This window comes from Anoplolepis gracilipes, chromosome 4 (assembly GCF_047496725.1).
Source record: "Anoplolepis gracilipes chromosome 4, ASM4749672v1, whole genome shotgun sequence".
Lineage (NCBI taxonomy): Eukaryota > Metazoa > Arthropoda > Insecta > Hymenoptera > Formicidae > Anoplolepis > Anoplolepis gracilipes.
This window is the reverse complement of record NC_132973.1, coordinates 4,959,049-4,981,350: the sequence shown is the minus strand read 5'-3', so window position 1 is coordinate 4,981,350 and position 22,302 is coordinate 4,959,049.

Here is a 22,302-nt window from a genome sequence, read left to right as displayed (position 1 = left end):
TTATTTAATTTTCTTCAATTTATGTCCCATCTCTCTTGGCACTATAATGATAAATTAATAACAATTTATAAGAATCGTAAATTATCGACATCGTAATTCAGTTTTTCGCAATAATATGTAATATTTCTGTAAAATATAAAGATTGAAAAGGAAAAAAGTATTTTTCACCGACTATTTATAGTCCATTTCTGCGAGGGTCTCAATCAGTCTTGTTAATAATCGATTTATTTTAAAAATAAGAAAGGAGAAGACATTCAGATTTATATTTACAATTAATAATAAATTAAACAATAATAATAAATAATAAATATTTAGAAATTTTTACGAAACAAATAATTATTTACATGAAAATTGTAGGACCAATTACAATTCCTATTTTTCCCAAACATGAAATTTTCAGCTTTTTACAGAATATAATATTAAAATTAATTTATTTAAAAATTGCACATTTATATAAAGTATGTCTTACGAGAAACATGTAAATTTAATAACAATGATAAATTAATAACAATTCATAAGAATCGTAAATTATCGACATCGTAATTCAGTTTTTCGCAATAATATGTAATATTTCTGTAAAATATAAAGATTGAAAAGGAAAAAAGTATTTTTCACCGACTATTTATAGTCCATTTCTGCGAGGGTCTCAATCAGTCTTGTTAATAATCGATTTATTTTAAAAATAAGAAAGGAGAAAAGACATTCAGATTTATATTTACAAATAATAATAATAAATAATTAATAATAAATTAAACAATAATAATAAATAATCAATATGTAGACATTTTTACGAAAACAAATAATTATTTACATGAAAATTTTAGACCAATTACAATTCCTATTTTTCGCAAGCATGAAATTTTCAGCTTTTCACAGAATATAATATTAAAATTAATTTATTTAAAAATTGCGCATTCGTATAAAATATGTCTTACGAGAAACATGTAAACTTAAGTTAAAGACGCTTCAACTTACAAACAGGTTCCCGAGAACGCATAAGGCATCAAGTTGAAGTTCACCTGTATTTACCGACACATTTTTGGAGGAGTCAAATACCCCAGGTCCTCGGTATACCTATGTTGGTCGTTCACCTTACACAGTCGCCCTTAAAGGCGCACAAAAACTCGTCTGAAAAACTTTGAGACGACGCACGATATAGCGCCGCGGGTTAGATCCACAGTGTATTATGCGTACACGCACACATGACAGTTCGTAATTACGCGTGTCGCTGGCTCCGCTATCGGAGGTGACGGTGCCGGCATTCGCCGAAACGCATCTCACGCATTCCCCACCGTATTCCTTCGCATCCGTCGTCTATGTGCGTATGTATATGCGATCACGCAATATAAATGTGTACACACGCACACAACGACTACTCTGCAGCGTAGGCGTGCTATAAGGCGTGCGACCCCTTCTCTCATTCTTTCTTTCTCCTTCTTTCTCTTTATCCCTGCTGCTCGTTTTTCTCCCTGGGCGCCCGGTGATAAGTGCATACCGCGAAAAACGAAACGCCGGATATGACGTCACTGCGCCCTGGCATATTTGCGTGCGCGACGACGGTAACGCGGGGCTCGCAGCTGCAGCTGTAACTGCGACTGCGGCTATGAGATTAGGCACGCAAAAATCATCCACGGGACAATCCTTTCATCTCTCATCGAATTTTTTATGCTCCAATTAAACGTAATCTGTGTACGATAAAGTTCTAGCGTAGGTAGAGCGTAAATAGATAGAGCGACGATGAAGGAGAATGTAAATTGATTTGCATATAAAAGATATAACTCAACAAATCCTCCTTCAAATTTTCAATGAGAAATCAAAGCTTAAACATATTTTTGTATAAATAAATCTTTTTACAGAAACATTTTTTTATAAATTTTATTTAAATAAAAAGATGTTTAAATCTCTTGAAAATTGACATCGAACATCGTCTAAAAACACATATGTTACAGCAATCAAAATATTAAATAATCTAAACTAAATTTTCAATTATTATTGTCACAATGGAATGCGGTATTAAAGGAGACGAATACAAAATAATGCAAGTAAAATTACCTTCGAGGAACTGACTCAAGGAAACAACCTCCGTGTCGTTTCTAAGAAAAGCAATCGACAGACATCTCAGTATGAATCGCAGAAACTCATTCCGTTTCCGTTAAAAATGCAGTTAGAAACTCAGCTGGACGCACGTACAATTATCCTCGAACTTTCATTCCTCCACAAAGGACGAAAAGCTTGAACGCAGCGTGAACGTATTGTCCATAGTAACACTGCTTCAAATTCTTACAAGTTAGAATTGCTACTTAAATATAAACGACATACAAATTATTGCAAAATTAATGTGCATAAAATTATTTCGAGAACCTCGATTATATTGTACTTTAAAATTTCCTCAAAAGATCGCTGTTATTCATTTATAATATAGGATCCATCATGGCATTTTTACACGTTACTCTCAAGGAACAGAATCTAAAAGAAATTCACTGAAATTCTCCCGCATAGCCTTTGATTTCGAAATGATCTGAAGACGCCATTGCATACCTGTGAATACATTAGAATTCCATGCAAGAACCGAGACGAAATGAATACTAGAAGCGAGGAACGCGGAGCATGAGCCAAAGGAAAAAACACGTCTAATTGTATAACACAGAGTTCCCTAAACTTAGAATAAATGTGACAACCGAAGATCTCGGCATATATTATTTTTTACATTTTTTAATATTTTAATATTTTTAATAATATTATAATAATATTGTAAACTTATAATATTATTATAATATTATTATTATTATTATATATTATAATAATATTTTATTATATACTACGCAAAAAAAAATTAAGAGGCAATTTTCTTCCATATAAAAAAAAGATCAATTTTCAAGTAGTTGCAACTTCCTTAGAAATAATCAAAATAAGATCAATAAAAAAGCGTTTCAAAGCTTGAAGGTTCTAGTTTTTAGAATTTTTAAATAAATTTCAATTCTTTCTATTCGTTACAAAATTACATTGTAAGAAAGCGACATCTGTCGATTGAACAAATTTTTCAAAAGTTTATCCAAGAATACCGAATTGCTCGAGATTGATCATTATAACAAGTGAGTAAATTGCAATGCATGCTCGCAAGACTGATATGTGTGTAATTAGGTTGCTTTATTAAAACATAATATTGTGAAATAGAAATTGTATATATCATATCATTTAGACATTAATATTAAATGTATTAAAGTGTTTATATATCGCAGCTATTATGATTTACAATATATAATAATAAAAATGATATAAAAAATAATATAACACAATAAAATATATAATTATAAAAAATAATAATAATACTTTAAATTTTGAAAATCACGATACACACATAAATGCTGATTTTTTTAAACTTGCTTTACAGGATTTATAATTTATAATATAAAATATAAGAGATATAAAATTCTATTTATGATTTATATTTTATATATTATGTACCATGTAATGTGTGTGACGTAAAAAATATTTAAAGGAATAAATTAGTCATAAAATACATATCAGGATCCATATATGTAGGTACATTAAGATACACAACATATAAATAGATTTCTATCTTGAATTTTATCATAAATTATAAATCTTCTAACGTAGGCTTATAGATTATTATTAACATTTAAATTTTCAGAATTTACAGTTTGTGATTATTATTATTATATTTTTCTATTGTATTTTATTACTTTTTATGATTATGTGTGTATCGTGATTTTCAAAATTTAAAGTATTATTATTATTTATATATACATATATATATATATATATATATATACACTACGCAAAAAAATTAGAGGGCCACTTTCTTCCACGTAAAAATGGTCAATTTTCAAGCAGTTGTAACTTCCTTGAAAATAATCAGAATAAAATCAATAAAAAAGCGTTTCAAAGCTTCAAGTTTCTAGTTTTTAGAATCTTTAAATGAATTTCAATTCTTTCTATTTGTTACAAAATTACATTGTAAGAAAGCGGCATCCGTCGATTGAACAAATTTTTCAAAAGTTTGCCCAAGAATACCGAATTAAAAAAAATCCTAGCACGATTTCATTAATTGGGTGTTAAAGGACGGAGTTTTAGCTTTAATTTCTTTTTTTAACAAATGTTCTATGATTTTTTTTGCCGAGATATTTATTATTAAAGCAAAATCGAGCTATTGGCTTTGAACGCTTATAACTAGTGAAAAAATGATCGTACAATAATCATTAAAAAAGCAATTTAAAGAGAAAAGTTAGCACTTTAAAATGCTCCTATCGTTTTTTAAATCATTATTTATTTTTAAAGCGTAATTGTTGGTTAAAAATCAAGTAAAAAGTGCACTTTTTCCTTTTTTTATTTAAATCAATGAAAGTTAACGAAAAAACGCTAAAATTTTAATGAACTCTACAACATTTACAAGTTGAAAGTATTCCAGTTACTCGTACAAAAAGCCGAAGTGTTAATTTTTTTTTAAAACTTAAATTAATGATTATTGTACGATCATTTTTTTGCTAACCTAAAACAGAATCGCACATGATAAAAGTAATGTCATTTAGGTATTCTGAATACATTATTTTGATATAACTTAATAAAATTGTAGGAAAAAGTTTCATATTTAAATTATTATTAAAACTATATGAATCATACTAAATTTTTTCTTTTATCTTTTATATAATATTTTCAAGATATACATGTTTACACCATTATCTCTAGTGATTATCTTTAGTGATCTTTCCCAGGAATCTGTATTAGGAGACTCTAATACCATGTACCTTTATGAAGCAAGAATCTGAAGTAGACAGCATCCGAGTAAGCAAGGAGTGGCTCGAACCGCAAGAGCGCAATTTCCTGCTCACCGCGTTGTATAAATGATCCATTGAATGAAAGAGTATTTTACGTCATATTGTTCTTACTTAGACGAATAGAAGACCCCGTAAAAAAATACACAATGCAAAATCCGACTTCATTACAGTATATTTTTCTAGAGTTACATTAGATCATTGCATAGAATGCTGTCACATTTTATATCAATAATTCTTACATTATTTTCGAAGAAATAAAACACGACAATATATTCAATAATCCTCAAAAATTTTACTAATTTTATTTTGATTAGAAGAGAAAAATTTGAAAAAATTAACGTGTAATATTTTATATCGAATGTAAGAGTATATAAATAAAAATACAAAATAATTCAAAACTATATAATGATAGTTAAACATACTATAAATATTAATAAGTAAAATACTAAAAAATGTATTAATAAATGAAAAACAATAAAATGTATAATAATTATACACTCGAAACTGTATGTGATGTCATCATCACTGCTGAATGATATCATTGTTGCTTTCATTTACTCGCTCGACTCGGAAACCACACTTCTTCCCGTCCGCTCAGAATCCGCGCGGTCCAGCGGATCGCCAAGTTCCGCAACAGAAGAGCGATTGCAAAGAGAAAAATGTCAAGAGAAAGAGAGAGAAAGAGAGTAGAGGTGCACTTCCCCGGGCGAGTCGTATACCGATGCTAAGTGTGGGAGCGAATGCGATATCCCACACCCACGTGCAACGACGTAAGCCTGTAACTCACGGCTGGCATTGTTAAGTATCTGAATACAAGTATGTAGACACACAGTATTCGGATGCTTGCAGTATATTTAATATCAAATGTGTATGTAACGTATCTTCTCTCGTGTGATGATCGACGCGCGTCTTTGGATAGTTATATTTGTATTATTTTATTTATTTTTTTGCGTGAATACTAATTGCAAGATATATCTGTAAGGCTTAATTTAATTATACATTGTGCTTCGCTTAGCATGGTAGATCGAGAAAAAGATTAGACATCTCATGTTTTTATTTGACAGCGTTTGAATTAAGTTGACAGCACTAGTCGTAATATCTATGTAATTATGTTATAAGCCAACTCGTTGTCGCCACAACTCGTAAGTTGAATAATGCAAGTCTTGCGTACATAATCAAGATTGTTGATTCCTCGGTTGTAGGGTAACCACTTCCTAGAACATTAATTACCATTATCGTTATCGGTTGTTATCGTTTGTACTATCAAAGAGACGTTTACTCATGAACTTGTTGCATCAAGCGCCAAGTTACGTGACAAATTGTTACAACAATATGTAGCTGTATATCGAACAATAATACAAGTCGACTCGTACATCGAATGTTATCTCTCTAATAATTATACTAATGATTTAACTTACTCAATTATTAACTCAATTATTATACTAATTAGATTAATTATCTAGTATATTCTGAATAGTATATTCTAAATTGTTTGACATTTATTTTACAAGAAAGGATGGACGATTTTTATATTTTAAAAATATCGATTTAACTATGTATCTAATCAGAAAAATTTTTTAAATATTTGTATAAAAAAATCTAAAAAAAAAAGAAAGCACTGTATACTTACGTTTGGTGATTTAACTTTTATTTTAGTAACATTAAATATATTTATAATTGAATATCTCATGTAAAGGATTTTCAATTTCAGTGAAAAAAAAAGATTATATCTATTAAATTAGACATATAGATTGTTATAAATTATTTTCATATAATGAAAAATACTGTCAAATCTTCTTTTTTTTTGTAAAAAATTTGACAAATTTTGCATATATAATTCTATGATTTATGATATTATCTTTATATAATAATTAAAAAATTATATATAAAATATAGCTTTTACTCGCACAAATGTAATAATAATATAAATGTAAAAATATTAAGGAAACAAAAAATAAAAGCCCTCCTTGAAAGAGTTAAATCAGCATTTCAAAGACTCATCGAAAATCCATAATATTGTTAACTTATATCTTATTATATATTATCAATGTCTTCTGTGGTGGAAATAAAATTCATATTTGTTCAGGAGAGAATTTGAGAATAATTCAAAAGCACATGTGTCGCACGTTCAAGCTGCATACATTTTAATATCGATTCCGCTGTATACTTTTTCCGTTGCGTTACATGATTCTCGTTGGCGGTGGCAACAATGCATATGCTTATGGTATTCAGAACCTAAATAATCCGGCTATATGTATATATATATATCGATAACGGTCACGTACACCGCAGCTGGCTCCATTCACAAAACTCGTGTATTACGTCACGCATCGCGATCTAAAGAGAGTTTGCATTTGATTATTTTACTTACACAAATTGATAAAGATATACCCATAAAATAATATAATAAGATATTAATTTCGATATAATTATGTGACATATTCATATAGATTTGTGATCACTTATACAATATATATTTTATTATAGAAATTTATTATATCAAAGAATGTGAGAAAAAAAATATACACATAGTAGAAACGAAATTATCACTTTCCATTGAAACTGCATGTTGAAATTTCTATGTTCGGGTCATTCACTGATACGTATCATTTAATTATCTATGCGCTTTTGCGGTAGATAGCGCGTATGATTAACATTTCCCTCTTGATAACTACCACGTCGCGTTAATCAGCGAAAGATTAAAACTGTAGACCACATATATTATATTACATTAATTAGAGCACACTAAAATATACGAAATCATATATATTTCGTATATTTCAGTATGCTTTAATTAATATAATCGCCAGCACATGTTTCAAGATACCAAGGGCGGATATAAAAAAATGTACACGACGAACATGTGTTTTTAAATCTCTGTTGATCCTTTAAATGTTTTGACTTTTTACTCAGGCCTCTCGAGATCTGGAGGGACCACCCGATGATCCCGATGTGACGCGGCTGAGAAACACTCATTGCACCTGATATTTCGTTTTATATTCTCAAATAAATAATGGCAGTCAAATTCTTATGTTAACGATTGATTTATCAAGTTCTTGAATTTTCATAACAAAGTTGTCAAGTGTTGAAAAGAATGCAAATTTATATAGAGTCCTTTCGCAAAAAAAAAAAAAAAAAAAAAAAAAAACGTACATAACATAGTTAATCATCCAGATTACTATTTATAAAATATGTATATACGAAATATTTATAGTAATTATTTGAATATTTTATAAATATTTATCAAAATATTTATAAAATATTCAAAATTTCAGAAATATTTTTGTAATCTTACATTAAACAGATTAGATTTATTACAAGATTTGTCGAAAAATATTACTATAAATATTTATATTTTTACGTACCATAAATCTTATATAAAATATTTTATCTAATTTTAATAATATGTTAAATACATTTGTTTCTTCCTCTTAATGTGTACTTAAATTATGTATGGAATATTAAAAAAAATAAATAATAAAACAATATATATTTTTGAATATTTATTATAAAGATATATGCTGTTTGGGAAATGTTACAAATGTCAAGATTGTAATCTCAGAGAGAGCTCGTGTAGGATTAGATTTTGCTATTAACGTGAGCTAAAGTATATTTTCCTGTATCTACAAAGAAAGCCGAATCCGAGTTTTAACAGCTGATTTACAACTGCATATATGTATAATGTAATACTATGTTAGGGCGTTAGTATACGAAAGATGGACGCGATTCTTGTCAGTAAAACGGTCGGTGGGAACGAGGTTTCGGAAAAACTCGGCTTTCGAGATTGAGAGCCCGGACTAAGAATGGCTCGATTGGGATAGGTTTGGAACGAGTCCCGAGGTCGCGCGCACACACTGGGCCTTAAATCTAGTTAGATTAAGTCGGGGGGGGGGGGAAGGGAAGGGGGGGCGGCTACTCTCTCTAATGTGACCGCGTCTCGGCAAAGGAATTCCAATCCGAGATCCCACAGGCAGAAGTGAAGATGTATACCTATTTTCCAAAACGGAAAAGAATCTAAAGCTTGTGACAGCGCGAGGCAGACATTTCATTTGTCACCATCTTTATGTGAGGCCGGTGCCACCTCTTCAGCGAGATGTAATTAACGATTTGTTTTTTTTTTTTTTTTTTTTCAAACACAGTTTGATTGAGTCAGGCGATATCATTTCTTTTTTATCATCGGATTTTCATGAACATAGGATAGATTTAATTAGACGTTTCTTTAATTTAATTCGACTGTCACGTCCCAAGTAACGAAGCTAAAAAAATATCGTACTTCCACAAGTGTATAGATATATTTTTTTTATCGAACACCAAAATTATTTGTGTTATACGAGAGATACATTCGTATCCTTCGATACTTATTATAAAACTAAAGGTCATTTCAGAGACTGTCAGTAACGCCTCTCACACCCTTCGTTCAAATTAATTAGTCAATCAATCCTACGTTCGGTGGAGACGGCGTTTAAATCTAATTCGTCAGACACGACAGGCGGAATAGAGGGAGACGGCAAGCGAGATAAAGCACGGGAGTCGAGAGATCCAAGATTATTTTCTCCAACTGCGTACTAGCTGTGCGTGTTCCTGTGCGTGAATGGATTCTAAGAAGGCGCGATCGCGTCGTCGGCGCCTTTTCGTAAAGTTCTCAAGTGACCATGGACCACGCTTTGGGCTATGTTAGGATAGATCGTTTCCCTTCGTGCGACCCAACGAGGACCCACGGAGTCTGTTGATGCGCCCCGCTTTCTAGGTTGGGCTAGTCTCAGGGGCCCCCTTTTAACTTGCCCGCATCAACACAGCAGCGACTGCCTGCCGTTCGTTTTAAGTTCTGTCTCTTTCTTTCTCTTTCCTGCTCGGCGTCTCGCTTTTCCTTTCCTTATCTGCTCGTCTTCTCTGTCCCATTCATGGCTACGTAGTAAATAGGAAACGTCAGGATGGAAGGAGCCTGCGCATTTAAACTCATGCGGGCACGAAACGTCGTGCGTGCGTGCGTGCGTGCGTACGTGCGTGCGTGCGTGCGTGCACGCTGTTTGCTCTCGCATTATCGAGCGAGCGCCGGGTTAGGTTGCTGTTTGACTGATTAATGTGGGGCGAGTTATATAGTGGGAGAACATTATCTCCTCCGAGGAAAATCTTCGCCGGTGGTAACACCCCGCCAAATTGCCAATAACACCAACCCTGTCCCCTTATCCGTTTATCCTGGCGCCCTGAGACAAGTCGGGAATTCAATTTTCATCTGGACCAGCCAGTACACCAGTGACTATAATGATTGATTTCTCTTCTCTGATTACTTTATTAAACACACAACTAACATTTTACGATCTATATACACTACCCACAAAAATTAAAGAGCCATTTTCTTCCATATAAAAATGGCCAATTTTCAAGTAGTTGCAACTTCCTTAAAAATCATCGGAATAAGATCAATAAAAAAAGGTTTCTAAGCTTCAAGTTTCTAGTTTTAGAATCTTTAAATGTATTTCACTTCTTTCTATACCATTTTATGAATCACCTGTATTTTGACAGTATTATCATGAACACACTGTAGCATGCACGTAATATTGGAATAAAAACACTATCCGCATATATATAAGGTATAAATTAATAGGTCCGTAAACAACTTTGCCCAAATTAATAAAAAATTGAAAAAGAAAAAAGTTATTTATTACGCTCTTTTAAAGTAAAAAAAAAATATTTGGAAATAAAAGATATGATTCCCAAATTTTTTAACTTTCTAAAATTTAGCTTTTAAGAATAAAAATTATTCTATAAAAAAGAGAGAAGAGGGAAATATAGAGAATGCAACTACGAAATAATATACAGTAGGCAAAAAATTAAAGGGCCACTTTCTTCCATATAAAAAAGGTCAATTTTCAAGTAGTTGCAACTTCCTTAAAAATAATTGGAATAAGATCAATAAAAAAGCGCGTTTCAAAGCTTCAAGTTTCTAGTTTTTAGAATCTTTAAATGAATTTCACTTCTTTCTATTCGTTACAAAACTATATTGTAAGAAAGCGACGTCCGTCGATTGAACACATTTTTCAAAAGTTTGTCCAAGAATACCGAATTAAAAAAAAAATCCCAACACGATTTCATTAATTGTATGTTAAAGAGCAGAGTATTAGCTTTAATTTCTTTTTTTTAACGAATGTTCTATGATTTTTTTTTGCCGAGATATTTATTATTAAAGCAAAATCGAGCTATTGACTTTGAACGTTTATAACTAGTAAAAAAATGATTGTACAATAATCATTAAAAAAACAATTTAAAAAGAAAAGTTAGCACCTTAAAATGCTCTTACCATTTTTTCAATCATTATACATTTTTAAAGCTTAATTGTTGTTTAGAAATCAGGTAAAAATTGCACTTTTATCTTTTTTTATTTAAATTAATAAAAGTTAACGAAAAAAACGCTAAAATTTTCATAAACTCTACATTTGCAAGTAAAAAGCATTCCAGTTACTCGTACAAAAGACCGATTAAGTGTTAAGTTTTTTCTGTACATTTCAATAACTTAAATTATTCTTGGACAAACTTTTGAAAAATGTATTCAATTGAACGGACGTCGCTTTCTTACAATGTAATTTTGTAACAAATAGAAAGAATTGAAATTTATTTAAAGATTCTAAAACTAGAAACTGCAAGCTTTGAAACGCTTTTTTATTGATCTTAGTCCGATTATTTTTAAGGAAGTTGCAATTACTTGAAAATTAGCATTTTTTTATATAGATGAAAGTGGCCCTTTAATTTTTTGCGTAGGTTAAAAAATATTTATATTGCGAAATTTTATTAAAAAGAAGATATTCGTTAATTTTAGAAAATTTTAGTTTAATATTAAGATTCTAATAAACTGACACTTTAGCCGCAGATAATGTATTATCTAATGTGTAATTTTCTGTTTGAAACATGTTAAACGATATTTCATCCGCTCTACTCGCTTGTAATACGTTTACGCATGATCACGTCAAAAGATTTTTCTTAGAGGATAAAAAAAGTACGTTCTGATGAAGGAGATAAGCAGCTGATTCAGATTGTTTTCTTGTTTCCTTGAATAGAAGCAACGTACATATGTAGATTCCTCGTTAACGTGCAAGACACGTCGCGCATGAAAAATTTCAGGACGCTGTCAGCCATCGAGAATGAAAATACGGGTGACAGAAAATAAATATATATTTCCGTTGGAATTTATCTATCAAACATGATCAGATTGATAACAAAATAAAATTATTTTTTAGAAACAGTTAATCGTGCAGAAAAATGCATTTTGTGCTCCTTTTGGAAAAAAACCACTTTATTTAAAATTTAAATTAAAATTTTAAATAATAAAAATACTCGCATAGAAAAATTTTCAGTAACATCATATGTATGTATGTTGATTGTTTACACAGCTGCTTTTTTGTTATAATAATATAATCTGTTGAGTATGTATCATAATAATTAATTGTAAGATTAACATAAAAAGTTAAAATAATTTATCATTATTATCATATATTTATTGGTTAGTATTTATTTATTATTGATTTATCACTCTGAAATATATCTGAATCTTTTGACAATCTGTGCAAAAATTGATATGAATTAAAAAGTTATTGGAAACACAAAGAGGCATATTCGCATTTTTATATATCATACATATTTTGAGAATAATTTTCTTAGATTTTATTTAAAAGTAAAAAATTATAAACAAGTTTCCGCAGATATTTTAAATAATCTTACATTTTGAAAGGAAGAGTTATAAGTATGCAATAAAATGTATATCTATAGAGTTTGATCTTGTTTGAAAAATGTCAATCAGCAAATGCAATCTGTTAGCAGACTTTATATGAAAAGCGTATGTTGATGGAAAAAAAGAAAAATCTGAAAAAAGTGAGAGACATGTGTGAGAACGAGACAACGATTTATGACTGACGATAGTAGACGATGATTGGCGCCGGCGGCTGGTCATTATCATTACAAACATGATGCAGTCTTGTGATATATTTTTAGACAATAAAAATTGTGTAAGTTTTCGACGAACTTATGCATGTTATGTTTGTAGAAATAATTAGACTCAGCGCGATAATTATAACCCGAGGAAAAGTTGAACTGATTCTTGCATTCGCAATACGTAAGTAAGTAAAAACAAGATCGATGAAATTTTTCGTAATTTAAATTAAAATTGATAACATCTTATAATGTAGCAAAATTAAAGCATATTATTTATTTTAGAAAAAAATTATTATAATTTTATTATAAATATAAATTAATTTTTTTACCATACAATTATTTTTTTTAATTATGCAAATTAAGTTTGCTTTACATATAATTATTTAATAATATTTTACATATCTATACTCTGGTATTTAATTTTATTAAATTGAACATAATTTATTCTCAAAAATATTTAAAATAGTCATCTATCACATTTGATAGAATACAAAAATTAATATTTTATCTTAACGTGTAATCAGGTTTTTCGTATAACTTGCCGACTTTATCAACGTCATAAGTCGTGAAATAAAACGTGTATTAATATTTGTTGTGCGAAGAGGGAGCGATGCCGTGCGCGATAAACGGTGTCCTGTCATATGTTCAATAATCTGGGATCCTCACTTTATAAGCACTTCGTGAATGTATCTTCGTATCGAGCATTCCTTTATCGGGGAGGAGCGGAAGCCGTTATCTGCCTTGTTGCCGATAAAAAACATAGTATTTGATAGACTTAGTTATACGAGATTCGTTAGAAAGGGTGTGACCATTTAATAAATGTCATATCGCGACTGTGATTCCCCCTAATCGTCTTCGTTCACCAAGCAAAAAAAATTATTATTTACTCTCTACGTAAACAGTGTTTACATACTACTAGATTGTGAATAGATATACGATATTGCTGAGACCTGATATATGTAGTTTGTGCAACAAAGTTGCATTATGTAATTTCGGATAAACTAATCTACTATACAATTTAAAAAAAAATAAAAAAATACTTTAAAAATACTTTGAAAATATTTTGCATTCGATAAGATATTTATAATAACTGTAAAATATTTAACTTTGATAAGATATATAACTGTTTTTAATAATTACTTATTAATAGGGGGAGAATAAATTCGTGACAAGGTAAATTAAATTTACTTGCGTATATATTCATGCTCCTAGGGAGCATCAATTCTCCAATTTTCAGTCCATCATAGCACTGATCAAAAAGTAAAAAGCAATCGTTATGAGTTGCGAGAGTCAAAATCAAGATACAAAGTAGAAGTAAGAGCCTCTACTGATATGTAAATAATTATTTAATTCGTGTTCCGATTTCGTACACGTCACTGTCGATTGCTTTTTCATTTGTGATTTACAAAATCAATTAAAAATCATTAACCATATTACTCAGAGCTCACATTTTTCACCGTTTTTGTTCCATTATTCTTTTTTCTCAAATATGTTCCAATGAAATACTGATTAATCTGAGCCTTCTTCTGTGTCTCGAAAGAAAATTGCACGATACTTATCAGTTAAAATAGTTTATTTAAAAATTCATTCCTGCAACTTGAAGCAATTATGAATCATCGACTATTGCAGCCTAAAAGACTCTATAAAAAGTTTAAAGATATTTAGAATAAACTAAAGAAAACTCTACATAATGTATATGAATGAAAAATATACCTATATGAATACCTATATAAATGATAAATATACCTATAATTCAAAACAAAAGAATGACTATTAATTCAAAAATTATAAAATAATTAACTAATTATAGTTAGTATTATTAATTATAGTTAAATAATTAAATAATTAGTTAGTCGTTGTAATGCAACTTTATACAATTTTTAAATACAATGTCAGAGAAACGTAAAAAGGAAGAAACAGAGATTTAAAAAAAGATTCTTTACATATATTATTTCTTTTTATTACATACAGTAGGTCGACATCAGTTTTGACTTCCAGATTGTAATAGGTGACCCTAAAGGTTTTTCACGCGCTAAAAGCAAATCCACTGTCCCAAAAATGTCCATCGCTGTCAGGCTTTTAAGATATATATATATATTTTTTTTAAATTTTTATATATATATTTTAGTTTTTTCTATTTTATTTTTTAGTTTATATATATATATATATATACCTTATATAATTTGTGATCCCAAAAAAAATAGAGATATTTCTACATATGTAGGAATTCCTTTCACAAAGTTATACATATAAGATGCACACAGCAGGGTTTTTTTTTGCCGAAACGCGAATTCGGAAAAATTGATCGGTAACGGTCGGAATTCTGCAGTAAACTCAACCTAAAATCCTCACCGACTCCTCAGCTATGAATGGTCAAGATTTTTAAATAGAATGCATTTCAAGCAGAAATGCATTGTGCGTTTTATCGTCGGCACGTTTATAAAGTTCGAAGAAGAATTACAATTCGGCAATCAAACTAGGAATGTTCTCCGGACGAAGAAACAGCGGTGACGCGATTCTTCCCCGAGGGATACCAAAACAGGTACCTGATCTGTCCTGATCATTAACGGCTCTGGTCAGGTACACGATTCTTTAACCATTTTAAAAATCCTCTGATCCACCTATATCAGCTCTAAACAAATATATATACCACTTTATGGATCACTTGTATTTTAACAGTATTATCATAAACACACTGTAGCATGCACGAAAATATTGTAATAAAAACACTATCCGCATATAAACCATAAATTAATAGGTCCGTAAACAACTTTCCCCAAATTAATAAAAAATTTTAAAAAAAGTCATTTATTACGCTTTATCAAAGTAAAAAAAAATATTTGGAAATAAGAGATATGATTCCCAAATTTTTTAACTTTCTAAAATTTAACTTTTAAGAATAAAAATTATTCTATAAAAAAGAGAGAAGAGGGAAATATAGAGAATGCAACTACGAAATAATATACACTACGCAAAAAATTGAAGGGCTTTCTTCCATATAAAAAAGGTCAATTCTCAAGTAGTTGCGACTTCCTTAAAAATAATTGGAATAAGATCAATAAAAAAAAACGCATTTCAAAGCTTCAAGTTTCTAGTTTTAGAATCTTTAAATGAATTTTAATTCTTTCTATTCGTTATAAAATTACATTGTAAGAAAACGACGTCCGTCGATTGAACAAATTTTTCAAAAGTTTTCCAAGAATACCGAATTATTTGTAAAAAATCCTAGCATGATTTTATTAATTGGGTATTAAAGAGCAGAGTTTTAGCTTTAATTTCTTTTTTTAACGAATGTTCAATAATTTTTTTGCCAAGATATTCATTATTAAAGCAAAATCGAGCTATTGACTTTGAACGCTTATAATTAGTAAAAAAATGATCGTACAATAATCATTAATTTAAGTTTTAAAAAAAACTTAACACTTCGGCCTTTTGTACGAGTAACTAGAATGCTTTTTACTTGTAAATGTTGTAGAGTTCATTAAAATTTTAGCGTTTTTTCGTTAACTTTCATTGATTTAAATAAAAAAAGAAAAAAGTGCATTTTTTACTTGATTTTTAACCAACAATTACGCTTTAAAAATGAATAATGATTTAAAAAACGATAGGAGCATTTTAAAGTGCTAACTGTTCTTTTTAAATTGTTTTTTTAATGATTATTGTACGATTATATTTTCACTAGTTCTAAGCGTTCAAAGCCAATAGCTCGATTTTGCTTTAATAATAAATATCTCGGCAAAAAAAAATCATAGAACATTCGTTCTATAAAAAAAGAAATTAAAGCTAAAACTCTGCTCTTTAACATACAATTAATGAAATCGTGTTAGGATTTTTTTTTAATTCGGTATTCTTGGACAAATTTTTGAAAAATTTGTTTAATTGACGGACGTCGTTTTCTTACAATGTAGTTTTGTAACGAATAGAAAGAATTAAAATTCATTTAAAGATTCTAAAACTAGAAACTTGAAGCTTTGAAACGCTTTTTTATTGATCTTCTTCTGATTATTTTTAAGGAAGTTACAACTGCTTGAAAATTGGCCTTTTTTATATGGAAGATAGTGGCTTTTTAATTTTTTTGCGTAGTAAATAATAATACTTTAAATTTTGAAAATCGCAATATACACATAATCATATAGTAATAAAATACAATAGAAAAATATAATAATAATAATCACAAACTGTAAAGTCTGAAAATTTAAATGTTAATAATCTATAAGCCTACGTTAGAAGATTTATAATTCATAACAAAAATTCAAGATAGAAATCTATTTATGTGTTGTATATCTTAATATACCTATAAATATATATATATATATATATATATATATATATATATATATATGGATCCTGGTATGTATTTTACGTATTTTATGACTAATTTATTTCCTTAAATATTTTTTACGTCACACATATTACATGGTACATAATATATAAAATATAAATCATAAATAGAATTTTATATCTCTTATATTTTATATTATAAATTATAAATCCTGTAAAGCAAGATTTAAAAAATCAGCATTTATGTGTGTATCGTGATTTTCAAAATTTAAAGTATTATTATTTTTTATAATTATATATTTTATCGTTATATTATTTTTTATATCATTTTTATTATTATATATTGTAAATTATGATAGCTGCGATATATAAACACTTTAATACATTTAATATTAATGTCTAAGTGATATGATATATGCAATTTCTATTTCACAATATTATGTTTTAATAAAGCAACCTAATTCAATCGACGGATGTCGCTTTCTCATAGTATAATTTTGTAACGAATAGAAAGAATTGAAATTCATTTATAGAGTCTAAAACTAAAAACTTGAAGCTTTGAAACGTTTTCTTATTGATCTTATTCTGATTAATTTTAAGGAAGTTACAACTACAATACTTGAAAATTGGCCATTTTTACATAGAAAAAAGTGGCTCTTTAATTTTTTTGGGTAGCGTAATATAATCGTAAAAGAAGAATAAAAATTAAATACACTGCGGTAGGTAGCTCGAAACATAAAAGAGCGTTTCGTGTTATTGTTATGCGGTGCGGTATGAACGAGGAATGCTTCCAAATAATATCGGGTATCGTTTATCCGCGGATCGAATTCGTGGCACGTAGTATTCGGCCTTTCGCGTGTGCCAAAAGGCATTCGCCGAAGAAAGCGCGTAATTATCCGTGCAATCGTGCAAAGCCAGTTATAGTTCCCACCCTCGACATCACGGAGAGATCCAGAGACCTGTCCTAAGTATCGACCCAAGTTCTGGCCAAATACAGAGTACCGCGTAAGAGAGCGTGTTTGCAATGATATACTCGCGCTTTTTTTTATTACAACACGAAAGACACAAGTACTTTTACGGTTTGGCTGTTAATTCGATTTTTTGGAAGTGTTTTAAATCGAAAAATGTAATTTAATTTATTTAAATATCTAATAAAACACAAGGAAGGTATATATATAAATTTCCAGATAGAAAGATATTACATACATAAATTTTTAGTAAAACCAATTATAACTTGAAATAAAATAATTAAATAAAAATTTAATATAATTAGTAATAATTGAAAATTTTATATTATATTAATTATAATTAATATAACATTTTATAATAAATAATAATATAATACAATATATTAATTATAATTAATAAGAAATTTATATTATATTAATTAAAATTAATTGGAAACTATATATATATATATATATATATATATATATATATATATATATATATATTTATACAATATAGTAAAAGCTCTCTATCGCATCTTTAAAAACTGAGCGACATTTTTCTTTGCCGAAATTGAAACCGTGTTATAACGAGACCGCATTGCAAAAACAAGGCGGCAAGAAAGGCTATTGGGGAACGCGAACGGACCGATTATTATTTTTGTATGAGCAAAGAGAGAGAGAGAGAGAGAGAGGAGGAGCGGCAAGAACAAAACCAGCTGAAGGCGAGGAGTGCCCGAAGGTATTTATTACAGCGCTTTAACTTCCTCGTGTAATTCACTTGCACGGCACAAAGTAGATCATAAGTACGCCCTTTCGCCGACCCGACGACGACGACGACGAGTCGGTAGTCGGTCTTATCGAGAGTGGCTCACGCCATTGCTCGTCATTACCGGGCCGTTAAATCACCTTTTTGCACTCATGGGATATACCCTCGGGCTCTCTCCTCCGTATCCCAATGAGTTCCCGCTTATCTCGCACTTGAAAACGAGACGATCGAAAATTACGAAGATTAGTTTTGACGCCTCGTGAATCAGTCATCGTGCCAATCTCACCGACTGAGTAATTGATCTGTCGATTTTCTGCCGTTTTAAAAAATTTCAAAGCTGCTTGTATTTAAGTGTATGTAATTTCAATTTGTTATTACCGTGTTAATTAATTTTTCCCCCTTTCTTTCGTTAATCGATTTTTTTCTCATATATATGTATATTTAAATTATAAAATTTTTAGAATAATATAAAAATTATCTCAATTATGGTATCAAACATATTGTAAAAGGAGACACTTGGCAATATTTTTTTTTTTTTTTGTTATTATTTAATTTTATATCAATAAATATTAATTTACATATATATAATTTTACCCTCATAGAAAATCTGTGAGTCTCTACTACTTCGTAAAAATCACACGAATTTAATATTAAAGAAGATGTCGGTACACAATGTAGCGAAGAGGTGGAGTTGTATTCATTGAGAAATATGTCAAAGAGAGAGGTTTCCGAAGAGAATTACAATGAAACAACGAGACAATATATCGTGTAACACTTAACTTGTTAAAATGGGAGGGAGAGCATTCTTTTTCCGGTTCTTTCTTACAACGTGAGTGAAGCTACTGTGTGTAAATACAATTGTATTGCATAGTATGTTACATGGCTTAAAACAGAAATAACATTTTCTTGTATTTTTTAAACGTATTGTGTTGTGTAGACGATGACGCGGTTTATACCATACAATACATTCTGAGAGGTTGGCGCCACCTCGAAACGCTTTCAAAGGTGCAACATTGACCTTCTAGTCACTTATGCAATCAGAAAGACTTATCGTAAAATGCACGACAACGTTATGGGAATATTTATAAATCGGGCTGCAAGAGCATGTAACGATTATCTCAGAAATCGATGCATTGCGATTACTTTTGACCTAAGTAATATTCCACAGTAATATTTCGTTTACTGACAAAAGAGAAGAGAAATGACGAAATACTAAACAATTTTTATATACAGGGTGTCCCATTTTAATTCCTTCAGTCGAATATCTCGAAAACCAAACCTGGGAGAGAAAAATGTTTCAGACAAAAGTTGTATGGTTTCGAGAAAGCCATAAGATGGTACCATTGGTCTGATCTTGAAGAGTAATAACAATGGTACCATCTTATGGCTCTCTCGAAACCATACAACTTTTGTCTGAAACATTTTTTCGAATTTTCCATATTTTTCGAGATATTTCACTGGAGGAATTAAAATGGGACCCCCTGTATATTATTTATTATAATATTATTTTTTCAATTATATATTTCCAAAATATATTTATAATTACTAAACAATCTTCAAAAAATTGAGAAATATTTGAAATCTCTGAAAGAAATAATGTATGTACACATATATATGTATATATATCAATATCCCTGAAGGAGCTAATGAAGAGATGCGTGCAAATATAATGTCGGATTTAAATTTCAATTTCAAAGTAATTGAAGAAAGGATTGCAACGCAGAAAAAGAAGTGAAGTTCGTCAGATCTTTCGGTAGATTATTCGGAATATAATTTGATAAGTCGTTCTCTCAACCTTCTCCCTTCTCGATGACCGAGGCGAACTCGCGTACGAAACACAAACCGGCAACGTGTCCGTACAAAGGAATGCGACTCTTCCCTTAACGGATATTTCAACGAGCCTTTCAACAAACCGAACAAACCGAAATGACAGAGAACTCAAGCTCGTTTCAGGTTAAATGTTCACTCCCGGTTTGTTCCGCGGATTCGTTTCACCTTTCATTATGCGCTCGTTTATTCACGGTCTTGCCGCTGGCGCGAAATCAGCATGCTTATCACTAAAATTAAGCGAATAACATTATTTGGATTTACATTAAAGAGATTCGAAACTAAAATCCACGGAATTCTCCAAAATCTATTCTTAAAATTCTCGTTATATTATGGGCATTAAACTTCAATTTACATTGTATTTTATTGTATTGCTGATATTATTTGAAAAATAAAGTAAATTAAACATTAATATTACTATTAAATATTGCAATTAAAATTAATAATTAAATTTACCCGATAATTAATGATTAGAATGATAATTATAGATAATTAAATTACTGCAAAGTTTTATTTTTATTTCTCAATGAATACAACTCCACCGCTTCGCTACATTGTGTACCGACATCTTCTTTAATATTAAATTCGTGTGATTTTTACGAAGTAGTAGAGACTCACAAATTTTCTATGAGGGTAAAATTATATATATGTACATTAATATTTATTGATATAAAATTAAATAATAACAAAAAAAAATATTGCCAAGTGTCTCCTTTTACAATATATTTGATACCACAATTGAGATAATTTTTATTGAAGAAATTTTATCTTTTATCTTTTTAAATTTTGAATTTCAAAATATAATTTTATAATTTTCAATATTTCGAGTAAATACTTATGCAATTGTTTCGAAGAATGTGCAAGTAGCAAGTTACCTTTGGTATATAAGGCTGGCATATACTTCATCGTATGTGCATTCCTCCCAAATATACCTGTTCTTTCGTGTCAAGGGTTAACCGGTGCAAACTTTCATCGGCGATAATTTCAGGGAACTCTATTTAGTGTAAAGGATCGGCTTCAAATGGGTGGGCCTCGGCATGCGATATCCGATATAGCAGTTTCGATCTTGTACGATTTTATCGATCACCGAATGATCGATAAAATCGTCGACAAAAATAATCTATTATAAATACGTTACTTAAAACGGCAAATCAACGATTTGTAATGTTCGCATGATACTTTCAATATTTTTATTAAGTTTTATATTTTTAGATTGTTTTATCAAATTGTAGAAAAAAAAAAGGTCAATTACACATATTTTTCAATTAAAATGATATAACTTTGCTTTTTTCTTCTCGAACAACTTAATTTCAGATCATGCTTTTTTTCTTTATAAATTTCTTTTTATACGCGATTCCCTTGTCAGAGGTCGGGCGACGAGGTAGTTTTGTACGCACACGATAATTTTCGTGATATTCCATTAAGCGGCGGCGATCGTGTTTCCACAAGGCCTCTATAAGGGCCTCCCCACATTCTGAATTTCGGCGCCGACGAGAATCGGCGAAGCGCCAACAAACCGAAGAAACGGCTCCCTCCCGATCCGGACCCATCATCCGAGACCGTGGGTTCTTAGTCTAGACCACAGTCCAATTCCAAGCAAACCCTCTCTCATTCGTTTTCTTAGCCCTCCTGTTTCCACTAAATAATGCTATTCCCACCATATATTACACGTAGGACATGGTGTCTATCATGAATATCTCCAGGTGAACGCTTATCTTGGATAATTAACTTGAGAAACGAAGGTAATAGAATTGGTTAC